General features: G+C 40.1%; 1 long non-coding RNA gene across 1 annotated transcript in view; it reads left to right on the top strand.

The window, feature by feature from the left end:
- Positions 1–1,155: 1,155 nt before the first annotated feature.
- The window catches only part of LOC147915908 (uncharacterized), a 37,589-nt gene continuing 24,237 nt past the window's right edge, over positions 1,156–14,507 (top strand). The window contains exon 1 of the long non-coding RNA XR_015553615.1: positions 1,156–1,310. This is a non-coding gene — a long non-coding RNA (uncharacterized LOC147915908). The remainder of the gene's footprint in view (positions 1,311–14,507) is intronic.

Here is a 14,507-nt window from a genome sequence, read left to right on the forward strand (position 1 = left end):
CTTTTTTTTTTTCTTATGTGCACAATGACAGCTTTAGCCACGCCTTAGGTCTCTTGGAGCCAGAATAATACCTGGGGGGGAGGTGCCGCAGGGTTGGGGACTGTGTGCTTTTACAGAGTACCTCATCGTTGCACGGACATTTTTCTTGCAGTTGGCGGGGGACCTGTGTCATCTACCCCGTTCCGTGACCCAACTTATCCTGTCACGGGAGTCTTCTGAAAGTGGCGAGCGCCCTAATGGCTCTTAACTGCTCGACCCGCGCCCACTTAAATTTGCGGCCTTTTTGGCTTCCAAGATGCCCTCGGCAATGACCTTCACTTCATGTGCATAATAACCCACAGCAAAGTTTGTAGACGCCGGTCTGGTGAGACCCGCAAACTCACCGGTCTGTGGGGCCGGCCCAGACAGCAGGCTAATAGGGCCTATGCCTGCATCCTACCCTATGGTATTTCCTTCTTATGACAAAAGACACAGACAAAAGAGAAAAACAGAGACTACCTTTGGGAGGAAAAGGGATCAAGATCAAAAACCAAGAGTACTTTACCAAATTTAAACCAAGAGTCACTAAAAGCCCAAGAAACTAGTTTCCCAAATATTTTCTCCTGCCAATCTAAATTTAGAAAGAGAAAAGAATTTTCACCATTCCCTTCCGCCGGACTCCGCAGATAGAGATTCCGGGAGGCTGACGTGGTAAGAAATCTTACCTTTTTGCCGGCTTTTGTCAGGCGTTCCCATATCTCATCATCTGCAGTAGTCCAGGGAGAAGGCAGGTCCTCCAGCTGTAGGATCTCATCCCGTCAAATGAGGTCCACGTGACGAACAAAAACAGAACAATGAACATCAAAGACACACCAAAACAAACAATCTCGCCCGGTTGGCGTCTCTACAAACCAACCAAAGGCGGCTTCAGATGGGAGGGGTTTCCGCATCCTCCCTGGGAAAAAGAGTGCCGTTTCTTTTTCCACCTGAAGGGTGGTGGTCAGGCTTTCCTGACTCCCCTTGTCCCTTGGGGCGTCCCCCAGGGTTGCAGCCTGCAGTTCCCAGCACGTCTGCCACTGCAGCCGCTTGGCCCTCACGGCCCGAAGCGGCGGGTGCCCAGACACCGAGGCCAAAATAATGCTTGGCGCGCCACACACTCACACACCCAGTCACTCAGGCTTACCTCCAAGGGGTCTTCAGAGTCTGGGGTGACCGCGCCGATCTCGGACGAGCCCCCAAATGTAGGATCCCAAAAAGGGAACCCCAACTCCAGCCTCGGGAAGGCGCGGACCCACAGACACAGAAGACCGAGCTTGATGCAAACGCAAGAGGTAAGAGGTTTATTGCGGAGCTCGGGCCGACCCGTGTCTCTCGCAGGAGACAGAGGAGTCGACCCCGGACCTTAAAGGGCAAATTCTTATATAGGGTTTGGAAGCACAAAGCGGGAAAAGGTTGGCGCGGTCTTACATGATTGGCTAATTTAAAACATTTAAACAGTTACATTTTATGGCGCGAATTGCTATGGCGCGAAGCGATTATCAGGTTACACACACGCGTCCCCATCTGGACCCTCCACCCCGACCCTCCCAAACTTATCCCTCTGGAGCACTCTCTTGTTCTCAATTCTTCCCCGAACAGTTTAGGGTGGGTCTTTCATGAATAGAGTCAGTCAGGATTGATAAACGTTCCCTCCTATACCAGGAATCCTTAGGGCGTGGAGGTGCCTGTCTCTAAGGTAGTAACTTTTAAATTTTTAATATAATTTACTTCCTTCAGTTTTGGCTAACTTATCATGGTGTCATTAGGAATAAAATAGACATCCTAACAAAGTATTACTCCATCTATAAAACCATAAAAATATTATATCTGGTGAGTAGAGACGAGACTTGAATTTCCACAATGGAGTGTCACACCTCTCATCTAGTTCCCAGAGCTAAGTCATTTCGAGTTTGGATCCCCCTCAATGAAGATGAAGCTGGAACCCTTGAGGAAGAAACTTATGACACTGTCTCAATTGTATACTGTTAATCATCCTCAAAAGCCTCTCAAAAGGAACCTATGTCATAAGCAGGATTTCTGAGGTGGCCAAAGAGAAATTACCAGATATTTCAGAAATTATTAAAAACTGGCTCTTGGTTGATGTTAATCCTGGAGATCTAAAATGACACTGTGCTCCTCTGGTCAGAATGGAGGCTGATGAAGATCTAGTAAAAAATGGAGATTTGGCCTAAAGCCAGCTCTCAATGAGTACAGGGGTTCTGCAGACCCACCCTATGATTTTTTCCACCAGTTTCTTAATGCATGATTAGAATAAACACACTCCAAAACTGACTGAATTCTTATGTAGGTTTGCTGAACCATAGGTATGGGACATACTAGAGTAGGAAAAAATCAAGTAGGAACCCTAGGAACTTCCCCACCATTCCAAAATAATGAAAAGGCAATAATGCAACCCTGGGAAAATTAAAGAAAATAATATCACCATTAAAAACTTGAAAGATGCAGGGGTGATGATTCTATTTTTTTTCCTCTTTCTCCATTTTTTTTCTTTTTTTTTTTTTTATTGAGGTAACATTGGTTTATAGCGTTGTGTAGGTTTTAGGTGTACAACATTATAATTTGACATCTGTATATAGCACAGTGTGTTTACCACCAACAGTGTAGTTTCCATCTGTCACCATATAATTGACCTCCTTTACCCATTTCACCCTCCCCTCACCCCCTTCATCTCTGGTAACCACCAATCTGTTGTCTGCTTCTATGAGTTTGTTTTTATTTTGTTTTGTGTCTTCATTTGTTTTCTTTTGTTTTTTATATTCCACATAGAGTGAAGTCATATGGTATTTGCTTTCTCCATCTGACTTATTTCACTTAGCATAACACCCTCAAGGTCCATCCATGCTGTCACAAACATTGAGATTTCATCTTTTTTTATGGCTGACTAGTATTCCATTGCATATATATATGCCACATCTTCTTTATCCATTCATTCATGTTCATCCATTCGATGGGCACTTAGGTTGTTTCCATATTTTGGCTATTGTGAATAATGCTGTGATGAACATAAGGTGCATATATATTTTTGAATTAGTGTTTTTGTGTTTTTCAAAAAAATACCCAGATGTAGAATAGCTGGATAATATGGTAGTTCTATTCTTAATTTTTTTAGGAATCTCCATACTGTTTTCCATAATGGCTATACCAATTTATGTTCCCACCAGCAGTGTATGAGGGTTCCTTTTGCTTCACATCTTCTCCAATTCTTGTTATTTCTTATCTTTTTTGTAATAGCCATTGTAATGGTGTGCAGTGATATCTCATTGTGTTTTTGATTTGCATTTCCCTAATAATTAGTTGAACATCTTTTCATGTGCCTGTTGGCCATCGGTAAGTCATCCTTGAAAAAATGTCTATTCAGATCCTCTTCCCATTTTTAATCAGGTTGTTTATTTTTTTGTTGTTGAGTTGTATGAGTTTTTTATATATTTTGCATATTAACCGCTTATCAGATATATGATTTGCAAATATCTTCTCCCATGCAGTAGATTGTCTTTTCATTTTGTTGATGGCTGCCTTTGCTGTGCAGAAGCATTTTAGTTTGCTGTAGTCCTACTTGATATTTTTGCTTTTGTTTCCCTTGTCTGAGGAGACACATCCAACAAGATATCGCTAAGATCGATGCGTTTTAGTTTGATGTAGTCCCACTTGGTATTTTTGCTTTTGTTTCCCTTGTCTGAGGAGACATATGCAACAAGATATTGCTAAGATCAATGTATAAGTGTATATTGCCTATGTTTTCTTCTAGGAATTTTATGATTTCAGGTCTTACATTTAAGTCTTTAATCCATTTTGAGTTAATTTTGTGTGGTGTAAGATAGTGGTCTAATTTCATTCTTTTACATGTGGCTGTTCCGTTTTCCCAACACCATTTGTTGAAGAGACTTTCCTTTCTCCATGGTATGTTCTTGGCTCCTTTTTCATAAATTAGTTCTCCATATATGTGTGGGTTTATTTCTGGACTTTCAGTTCTGTTCCACTGATCCATGTGTCTGTTTTTCTGCCAATACCATACTGTTTTGTTTACCATAATTTTGTAGTATAGTTTAAAATCAGGGAGTGTGGTACCTCCAGCTTTGTTCTTTCTTCTTAGAATTGCTTTGGCTGTTCATGTTCTTTTGTGATTCTATATAAATTTTAGAATTTTCTGTTCTATTACTGTGAGAAATGCTGTTGGGATTTTGCATTGCAATTCAGAATTGCATTGATTTTGTGCACTGCTTTAGGTAATATGGACATTTTACAATGTTAATTCTTCCAATCAATGAGCATGAAATATCCTTTCATTACTTTGCATCTTCCTCAGTTTCTCTCAGTAATGTCTTATAGTTTTCAGTGTACAGATCTTTCACCGCCTTGATTAAATGTATTCCTAGGTATTGCTTTCTTTTATTTGCAATTGTAAATGGGGTTGCTTTCTTTATTTCTTTTTCTGATGTTTTGTTGTTAGTGTCTAGAAATGCAGTAGATTTTGTATATTGGTTTTGTACCCTGCAACTTTATTCATTTATTATTTCTAATAGTTTTTTGGTGGAGTGTTTAGGGTTTTCTATATATAAAATCATGTCATCCACCAATACTGACAGCTTTACTTCTTTCTTTTTAATTTGGATTCCTTTTATTTCTTTTTTCTTGCCTAGTTGCGCTGGCTAGGACTGCCTGTACCATGTTGAATAAAAGTGGTGAGAGTGGGTATCCTTGTCTTGTTCCTGATCATAGAGGAAAAGCTTTCAGTTTTTCACTATTTAATATGATGTTAGCTGTGGGTTTGTCATATATGGCCATTATTATGTTAAGGTACTTCTATACTCATTTTATTGAGAGTTTTTATCATAAATGGATGTTGAATCTTGTCAAATGCTTTCTCTGCATCTATTGACATGATCATATAATTTTTATCCTTTAATTTGTTAATGTAGTGTGTCACATTGATTGTTTTGCAGATGTTGAAACATCCTTGCATCCCTGGAATAAATCCCACTTGATCATGTTGTATAATCCTTTAATGGACTGTTGTATTCGATTTGCTAATATTTCATTGAGAATTTTTGCATCTATGTTCATCAGAGATATCAGCCAGTAATTTTCTTTTATTGGGGGGTTGTCCTTATCTGGTTTTGTTATCAGGGTAATGTTTGCCTCATAAAATGAGTTAGGAAGCATTCCTTCCTGTTCAATTTTTTGGAAGAGTTTGAGGAGGATAAGTAGTAAATCTTTGAATGGTAGAATTTAACAGTGCAGCCATCTGGCCCTGGACTTGTTTATTGGGAGGTTTTTGATACTGTTTCTATCTCTTTACTAGTGATCGATCCACTCAGATTTTCTATTTCTTCATAGTTCAGTCTTGGAAGCTTGTATGATTCTATGAATTTATCCATTTCTTCTAGATTTTCTAATTTGTTGACATATAGCTGTTTGTAGTAGTCTCATGATTCTTTATATTTCTGTGGTATCCATTGTAACTTCTCCTCTTTCATTTCTGATTTTATTTGAGCCTTCTCTTCTTTTCTTAGTGAGTCTAGCTAAAGGTTTGTCAATTTTGTTTGTTTTTTCAAAGAACCAGCTCTTAGTTTCATTGATCTTTTCTATTGTCTTTTTAGTCTCTATTTTATTTATTTCCACTCTGATTTTTATTTTTTCCTTCCTATCACTGACTTTAGGCTTCATTTGTTCTTTTTCTAGTTTCTTTAGGTGTAAGTTTAGATTGTTTATTTGACAATTTTGTTTCTTGAGGTAGGCATGTATTGCTATAAACTTTCCTGTTAGTACCACTTTTGCTACAGCACATAGATTTCAGTGTGTCGTATTTTCATTTGTCTCTATGTATTTTTTGATTTCCCCTTTGATTTCTTCATTGCCCCAATAGTTTTTCAGTAGCATGTTGTTTAATCTCCACTTATTTGTGATTTTTCCTTTTTTCTTCTTGTAGTTGATTTCTAGTTTCATACCATTGTGTTCAAAAAAGAGGCTTTATATGATTTCAATCTTTTTAAATTTATTGAGACTTGTTTTGTGTCCCAACATATGGTCTATCCTTGAGAATGTTCCATGTGCACTTGAGAAGAGTGTGTGTATTCACTGCTTTTGGATGGAATGTTCTGTATATATCTATTAAGTCCATCTGGTCTTATGTGTCATTTAAGGCCAATGTTTCCTTATTGACTTTCTGTCTGCATGATCTATCCATTGATGTAAGTGGGGTGTTAAAGTCCCCTACTATAATTGTATTGCTGTCAATTTCTCCCTTTAGGTCTGTTAATAGTTGCTTCATATATTTTAGTGCTCCTATGTTTGGTGCATATATATTAATAAATGTCTTCTTGATGGATTGTCCCATTTATCATTATATAAAGTCCACCTTTATCTCTTACTACCTTTTTTGACTTGAAATCTATTTTGTCTGATATGAGTATGGTTACATCTGCTTTCTTTTGGTTGCCATTTGCCAGGAGTATCATCTTCCATCCTTTCACTCTGAACCAATGTTTGTCTTTAGAGCTGAGATGAGTCTCATGAAGGCAGCATATAGTTTAGTCTTGTTTTTAAATATATCCAGCCACTTCATGTCTTTTTTGTGTGTGTGAGGAAGATCAGCCCTGAGCTAACATCTGATGCCAATCCTCCTCTTTTTTCTGAGGAAGATTGGCCCTGAGCTCATATCAGTGCCCGTCTTCCTCTACTTTATATGGGACGCCGCTGCAGCATGGTTCAACTAGCAGTGTGTTGGTGTGCACCCAGGATCCAAACCAGCAATCCCTGGGCCACCACAGTGGAGCGCGTGCACTTAACTGCTTGCGCCACCAGGCCGGCCCCCTTTTGATTAATGAGTTCAATCCATTTACATTTAGGGTGATTATTGATATATGAAGACTTACTACTGCCATTTTATCTTTTGTTTTCTGGTTGTTGTATATTTCCATTGTTTCTTTTCCCTCATGATTCTGTCTGCCATTTTGGTTTAGTGGTTTTCTATGATTTTTTTCTCAGTTACCTCTTTTTTTATATGTTTTGTGTCTCTGCTGTAGATTTTTGTTTTATGGTTACCTTGAGGTTTGTATACAATGTCTCATAGATAAAATAGTCCCTTTTCTGCTGATAGTGTCTTATCTTCATTTGCCTATGCAAATTCCATTCTTTTCCTCTTCCCCTTCTATGTTTTTGTTGTTACAAATTATCCCTTTTTATGTTGTGAGCTCATTGCCGTATTCAAGTAGCTTTAGTTATTTTTACTGCTTTTTCCTCCTTTAACCTTAATGCTATAATTAAGTCTTTAACACCCCATTCTGTAATAGCTTTGCAATTTTCTGGTTCTATCTCTTTATCACCTTACTCAAAGTTTTGTCTACTTTTGCCTTTTCGTTTCTTGTCAAAGAACTCCTTTCAACATTTCTTGTAAGGCAATTCTAGTGGTGGTGAACTCCCTCAGCTTTTGTTTGTCTGGGAAAGCCTTTATTTCTCCTTCATATCTGAAGGATAACTTTGCTGGATAGAGTATTCTTGGCTGGCAGTTTTTATCTTTGAATGTTTTGAATATGTCCTTCTACTCTTTCCTGACCTGTAGTGTTTCTGCTGAGAAATATGCTGATAGCCTAATGGGGATTACTTTGTAGGTTACTGTCTTTTTTTCTCTGACTGCCTTTAAAATTCTTTTTTTCATTGACCTTTGACAGTTTTAATATAATGCATCTTGGAAAAGGTCTTTGCATTGATATAATTGAGTGTTCTATTCACTTCATGTTCTTGTATATTCTATTCCTTCCTCAGGTTTGAGAAGTTCTCAGCTATTATTTCTTTGAATAAGCTCTCTGCTCCTTTTTCACTTTCTTCTCCTGCTGGGGTACCCATTATCCTTATATTGCTTTTCCTAATTGAGTCAGATATTTCTCACAGAATTTCTCCACTTTTTAAAATCTTAGTTCTCTCTCTTCCACCTGAATCATTTCTAGATTCTATCTTTGAGCTCACTAATTCTCTCTTCTATATGGTCTGGTCTATTTTCAATGTTTTCTCCTTTGTTCTTCATCTCATTTATTGAGTTCTTCAGCTCCACAATTTTTGTTTCGTCTTTTTCAGAGTTTCAATCTCTTTGGTGAAGTATTCCTTCTGTTCATGAATTTTATTCCTGAGCTCACTGAACTGCCTTTCTGAGTTTTCTTGTAACTTGTTAAGTTTTTCATGACTGCTATTTTGCATTCTCTGTCAGTTAGATTGCAGTCTTCCCTGATTTCGAGTTTGGTTTCTAGAGAATTGAAATTTTGTGTGTGTGATACCACGTAATTTTCCATGGTGCCTGATGAGTTGTTCCTCTGTTGGTGTATTTGTAGTAGTGAACACCTGTCTTATGTAGGTAAGGCTTTGTTTACTTTGATTCTGAGCTGCTTCTGGTTTTGAGAGCCAGCGCTTTCGACTCTCCACTTCCTCTTGCAGAGGTGTCATCAGTGCACTTGTGCTGCTTGTGCCTCTGAGGTCACTGATGCCTTGCTGCTGCCAGTGTCACTGTGGTCACAAACATTGCCACCAGGGTCACTGATCTGGCGAGCATCTCTGCTGCTTCAAGAGTCTCCTGGGTCATGGTTTCCTCTACCACAGTGGGCCAGGAGCTGGGGTTCCAGTAACCTCTGCCCCATCTGGGGCTGTTGGTTCCATAGGCACTGCTGCCATGGGTTCAGGGGCTGGGGGTGCAGGCTCTGCTGTTGCTGCTACCTCACTCTCTGCTGTCTCAGGTGCCAGAGTCATGCACATGGCCTCTGGGGCTGCTCCTGGGTTTTCTGTGGGTGCTGGCACTGCTGCTGCCGGGGTGCTAGGTTTGCAGGTGTCACAACTGCTGCTGGGTAGGCCAGGGTTGTGGGTGCTGCCACCACCACCATGAGAGGGCTACCTGGGTTGCAGGCACCACTGTGGTTCCTGAAGCCTCTGGTCTCAGGTGCTGCTATGGTTCCTGGAGCTTCTGGTCTTGAGCACTGCCATGGTTACTGAAACCTCAGGTCACAGGAGCGGCCACTGCTGCTGGGGGAGGGGGAGGAGCTGGGTTGCAAGTGCCACTGTGGTTCCTGGAGCTTCTGATCTCAGGCATCGCTGTGGTTTTGGGAGCCACTAGTTGTAAGCATCCCACAGATCCTGGAACCTCAGGTCATGGGCACCACAGTTACTGCTGGGGGCACTGGGGTCTTGGATGCAGCCTCTGGTGCCAGGAGGCCCAGGGTCACAGGGACTGCTGCTGCTGCCAACAGAGGAGGAGGAGGGTGGATCATGCAGTTCCTGGGGCCTCTGGTCATGGGTATTGTGTCAGTTCCTGAAGTCTCTGGTCACATGAGCCACCTTGGTTCCTGGAACCTCTATTCACAGGCATTGTCACAGATCCTGGAGCCTCTGGTCATAAGCACTGCTGGAGTTCCTGCAGCATCCGATATCAGAAGCTACCCATCACTGCTCCCCTGGTTCCACCACCTCCAAGAGGTCCCGTCCACCCACCTTCAGATGTATAGATGTATGGATCTTTCAGGCATTCTGGTGTACTGTGCACAGAATCCTTTGTTGGTCTATGAATGTCCTACTGGTTATAAATTAGAGGACAGAGGCAAAGGGAGCAACTCACACTATCATGATACTGATGTCACTACTGAGGTGGTAATTCTTAACACATCATTTTTTAATTTACCTTTTTGACCTGTGCAGAATGTGATTGGACCTTGGAGAATGATTTTAAATTACAAATTGAAGCAGATGATGACTTCACTTTTATGGAGGTGGCAACTAAGGCTGAAAAAGGATGGGACTTCGGGCCAGCCTGGTGATGTAGTAGTTAAGGTTGCAATCTCTGCTTCAGCAGCCCAGGGTTTGTGCGTTTGGATCCTGGGTGTGGACCTACATACCGCTCATCAAGCCATGCTGTGGCAGTGTCCCACATACAAAATAGAGGAAGATAGGCACAGATGTTGGCTCAGGGACAATCTTCCTCAAACAAAAAGAGGAAGATTGGCAACAGATGTTAGCTCAGGTCCAATCTTCCTCAAAAAAAAAAAAATGGATGGGACTCATAATTAGTGAATAAGGTAGTGAGGATTGAAACTCACATCTGTCTAAATAAGAGACTATGTTTCCAGTCAGTATCTGGAAACCCACTCATGGATTCCAGGGAATCTACAAAATTAATAAATTCTAATCTGTTAAACCTCATATTTAAGACCTAGTAAAACCAGAATTACAGAAGGATCTCTCTCTCTCTTTCATACACACATTCAAACTCCTCTCCTATGACACAGTTTAAACCCACCCATTCTTAGCCCAGTGATATCTTACCCTTCTTTGTTTTGTGCAGTGTTTATTTCTCATATGTGTATCTACATCTTTGTGGCATCTTGTGCATTGTTATTTAACTCCTCTTATTATTTTGTTTTTCATGTATTTATGACTTAGACTCTGAACACAGTATATGTCTTTGGATGTTATGAATCTGAGGGAGATAACAGGCACATGGAAAGAAGGTAGGGATCTAAAACATCACAGACCTAAATTTGGATCTTGGCTTGCAATTCTTAGCTAAGTTGTTTAACCTCTGAGACTCGACTTCATCTTCTGCAAAACGGAGTTACTAATAATTCCTCTCAGGGTTGTGGTGGAGATTGCACATGACATTGTAAGCAAAAGTGCCTCATGTCTAGAATATGTTTCATAAATTTCTGTTCCTATCTGGCTCTTTCTCCTAATCTGTGAATCCTTTCTTTGTGTACCCCTTTAGCTCTCACAAGTAGCCATTTTAAAGTGTGGAATAGTCAAGCTCAAAGAGATTCGGAGCCTTATCTCAGGCCAGGTAGTGGCACAGGAAAACAAGATTCCAGGTAACCTGGCACTCAGCATCACCTTCAGAGTGAAACTTCAAAGGGAAATCAATCTCTAAGTGAGGGAGCAGAGCCATGTGAGAGATACGGAGGATTCTAAGAAGAGCTAGCATGCTTCTAAAGTATACCAGAATTGCTACCCTACAAGACAAGGGAACAAGCACCGCATATAGAGCTGTTCTTGAGCCTTATGAAAAATCAGAAATGTGGATCTCCATGGAATGCGTGAACACAAATCTCCCCACCCCAGCCCCCAGCACCAGGTTCCTATAAAGCTTTGCTAAAAGTGTGCTGTCACTATTGAATCCTGAACAAACCTCTCTCATGAGCATGTTGTAACTTGCTGTTTACCTGTCTGTCATTACATGACTATAAGCTTCTTGAGAATCAGCCATGAATCTTGAATCTGTATTTTACCAGCACTTAGAATAGAGCTTGGTATGAATGCAGCATTGGATAAATAATTGCTTGAATGAATTAACAGTGCTAAATTTAGAACTCACAGAATACATTGTTTTCTTTTCATGAGTTACTTTGTATTCATAAAGGGACATCAGAAGAGGGGAAAACTCCTAAGCAAAAAAATAAAATTGCTAATTGTGAAGTGTTAAAAATTAGAAGAGTTTGTGAGAGAAGGAGGGGGCAGGAGTTGGCAAACCATGGCCTGTGTGCTAAATCTGGCCTGCCAATAGCAAATAAAGTTTTATTGGAACACAGCTCTACTTATTTGTTTATGTATTGTCTATGGCTGTTTTTGTACCACAACAGCAGAGTTGAACAGATGCGACAGACTTCATATGGCCAAAAAAACAAAGCTGAAAATATTTACTTCCTGGCCCTTACAGAAAAAGTTTGCCAACTCCTGCTTTAGAGCATATAAACTGCTTTCACATATTTTTATCTCATATGAGATATTAAAATCCCTACATTGCCCTTTAAGGTAATTATAGAACATAATTTTTTGCAGAAGCTGTGTCTGAAAATTGTTGCTGGAACATATGAGATTCTAAATAAATATTTCAGAAAGAACAAAAGTTTTTAGGTACTATTAATTGGGAGATGTATTCTGGTCTGATATAAATAATGGATTCAGGCTAAAAGGATAATAACATCCTGTTAAATCTTATTTCCATGTCTTGAGAATAAATTTTAATATGGTGATAGATTATTTCTTTCCCACCCACTTCCGTGTACATTTGTGCCAAGGGGCCCTTGGCTTGTTCTTCCCACGTACACATCATTCCTTCTTTGCATCACACAAAATGGTAAACACTTACCTAGTCGCCTTCTCTTTACTCAACACAGAAACATGAAGGTGCGGCCCATTCAGATACCTTTTACTTTCAGTAGCTGTTTTCCCTCTTTCTGTTCATTTGTGGGATAAAGCTGAGCCTCTTTTGCATCTTCTCAATGCATTATCAATACTGCATTGATTTATGACACTGTGTGTTCTCAAATACTTTTTAAACCTTTTCATTGAGGTATAATTGACATGTAAATTGTTGTACATATTTAATGTATAAAACTTAGTGAGTTTGGAGATAAGTATATACCTGTGAAACCATCACCATCATCAAGGCCATGAACATATCCATCACCTCCCAAAATTTCCCCCTTCTCTTTTTGTTATAATTTATAATTTGTGTGTGTGTGGTAAGAATACTTAATGTCAGATTTACCCTCTTAGCAAATTTTATGTATATAAAGCAGCATTGACAGCTATGGCAGTATGCTGTATAGTAAATCTCCAGAACTTATTTATCTTGCATAACTGAGATTTTGTACCATTTGACCATCCCGTCCTCATTTCCCCCTCCCCCCACCGCTGGCAACTACTATTCTACTCTCTGCTTCTAGGAGTTGACTATTTTAGATTCCACATATAAGTGAGATTATACAGTATTTATCTTTCTGTGTCTGGCTTATTTCACTTAGCATAGTGTTCTCTATGTCCAGAGTTGGACTCATGCTTCCCTAAAATCTATTACATAAACGCACATTTTAGTGTTCCTGTCCATAAGTGCTCCAGATAATTAATTTTTCAGGATTATTGTCTTAGCAGATATAATCCCATCTCCTAGCTTTCCTGGGACTATCACTACTCAAAAGAGGAGACATAGTCTGCCCCACCCTCTTGCTCGGACTCTTACAACAGGCAACTGGAAAACATGCTTATAAAAATTCATAACAATACTATATATTTCCTGTGAGCTTGTGAATGTGTATAAATGTAAAGAAAACTGCATTACTTATTATTAACTCACATTAGTGGGTACCTCTGTGGAGGTGGTGGACGATATCAGGAGTAAAAGGGAAGGGAGATTGAACTTTATCTGTAATGGTCTGAACATGCTTTTTAAAGAAAGAATACGGGGGCCGGCCTGGTGGCGCAAGTGGTCAAGTGCATGCCCTCCGCTGCTGGCGGCCCAGGGTTCACCATTTCTGATCCCGGGCGCACAACAATGCATCATTTGGCAAGCCATGCTGTGGCGGCATCCCATATAAAGTGGAGGAAGATGGGCACGGATGTTGGCCCAGGGCCAGTCTTCCTCAGCAAAAAAGAGGAGGATTGGCAGATGTTAGCACAGGGCTGATCTTCCTCACAAAAAAAAAAAGAAAGAAAGAATATGTATATGACTTGTGTAATTGGCAGTAATTTAACCACCTCCTCCAAAGAATTCCAGTTAACACTAAGCAATATATGATAAAAATTTAGTCAGGTACATAAGAAGTCAGACAAGGTTACCTTCCTTGTGCCACCAAATCCCAAACTTTGGGCTGCCTTTTACCCCACTGTCCATGGCAGACAAAGCTGTGTATGTGTTTGTGGGTTGGGAAGTGTCTTCGTCTCTGAACTCTGTCACATGATCCTGAGATCCTTATTCTTTCTTATACTTGAGATCTCAAATTTAGTTCTTAAAGAGACCCACGGTTGATTCAACCACTTCATCCATGTTCTTGGCCGGATGCTCATCTTCCTGGGTTTCATCCATTTGTGTGCCCTTAAATTTTAGTTGTTTGGAAAAAGAGTATAAATCAAACCTCTTTTCTCTCTCTGATCACATTCTCTGATGACAAGCTTTTACCACTTTGTGATTCTGTGCGCTTGTAAGTTTTCTCTCTCCCCATCAGTCAGTATCCAGACCCCTTAATATGACATTCCCTCTGCAGTAACACCATGTCCACTCCTATGACAAAACCTCTAGAGCAGACATCTTTGGACCCCATAACATGTCCCTTCAGCCTTTGTCTGATTTAATCTACAGCTGTGGTGGATGATTTTATACAAGTTCAGATTTAGTTCCTGCTGACCAATCCCATCTCAAGTGTTGCCAAGTGTCTATCTTCTTTCTCTCTAAGAAAGATCTTCTCTAATTCCTCTGAAACCTTACTAGCTTAACATACAAGCTCAGCCAAAAAGCGTGGGACAGTTAATGCCCCTGGGGATTGTTCCAGCCTACTGTCCTTCTGGTGAACAATTCTAAGAGGATTACAGCATTTTTTTTCTGGTAGAATGCAGTTGAACACTGTTGACATGATATTCACTAAAGTAATAAAATTGGGGTGAGGGAGGAGGGAACATCAACATCTTTGATCAGCTCAGTGATGACTGTCCTCTGTAGGCAAGATTTG

This window comes from Ceratotherium simum, chromosome 11 (genome assembly GCF_057802395.1).
Source record: "Ceratotherium simum simum isolate JZ-2026a chromosome 11, ASM5780239v1, whole genome shotgun sequence".
NCBI classification, from domain to species: domain Eukaryota; kingdom Metazoa; phylum Chordata; class Mammalia; order Perissodactyla; family Rhinocerotidae; genus Ceratotherium; species Ceratotherium simum.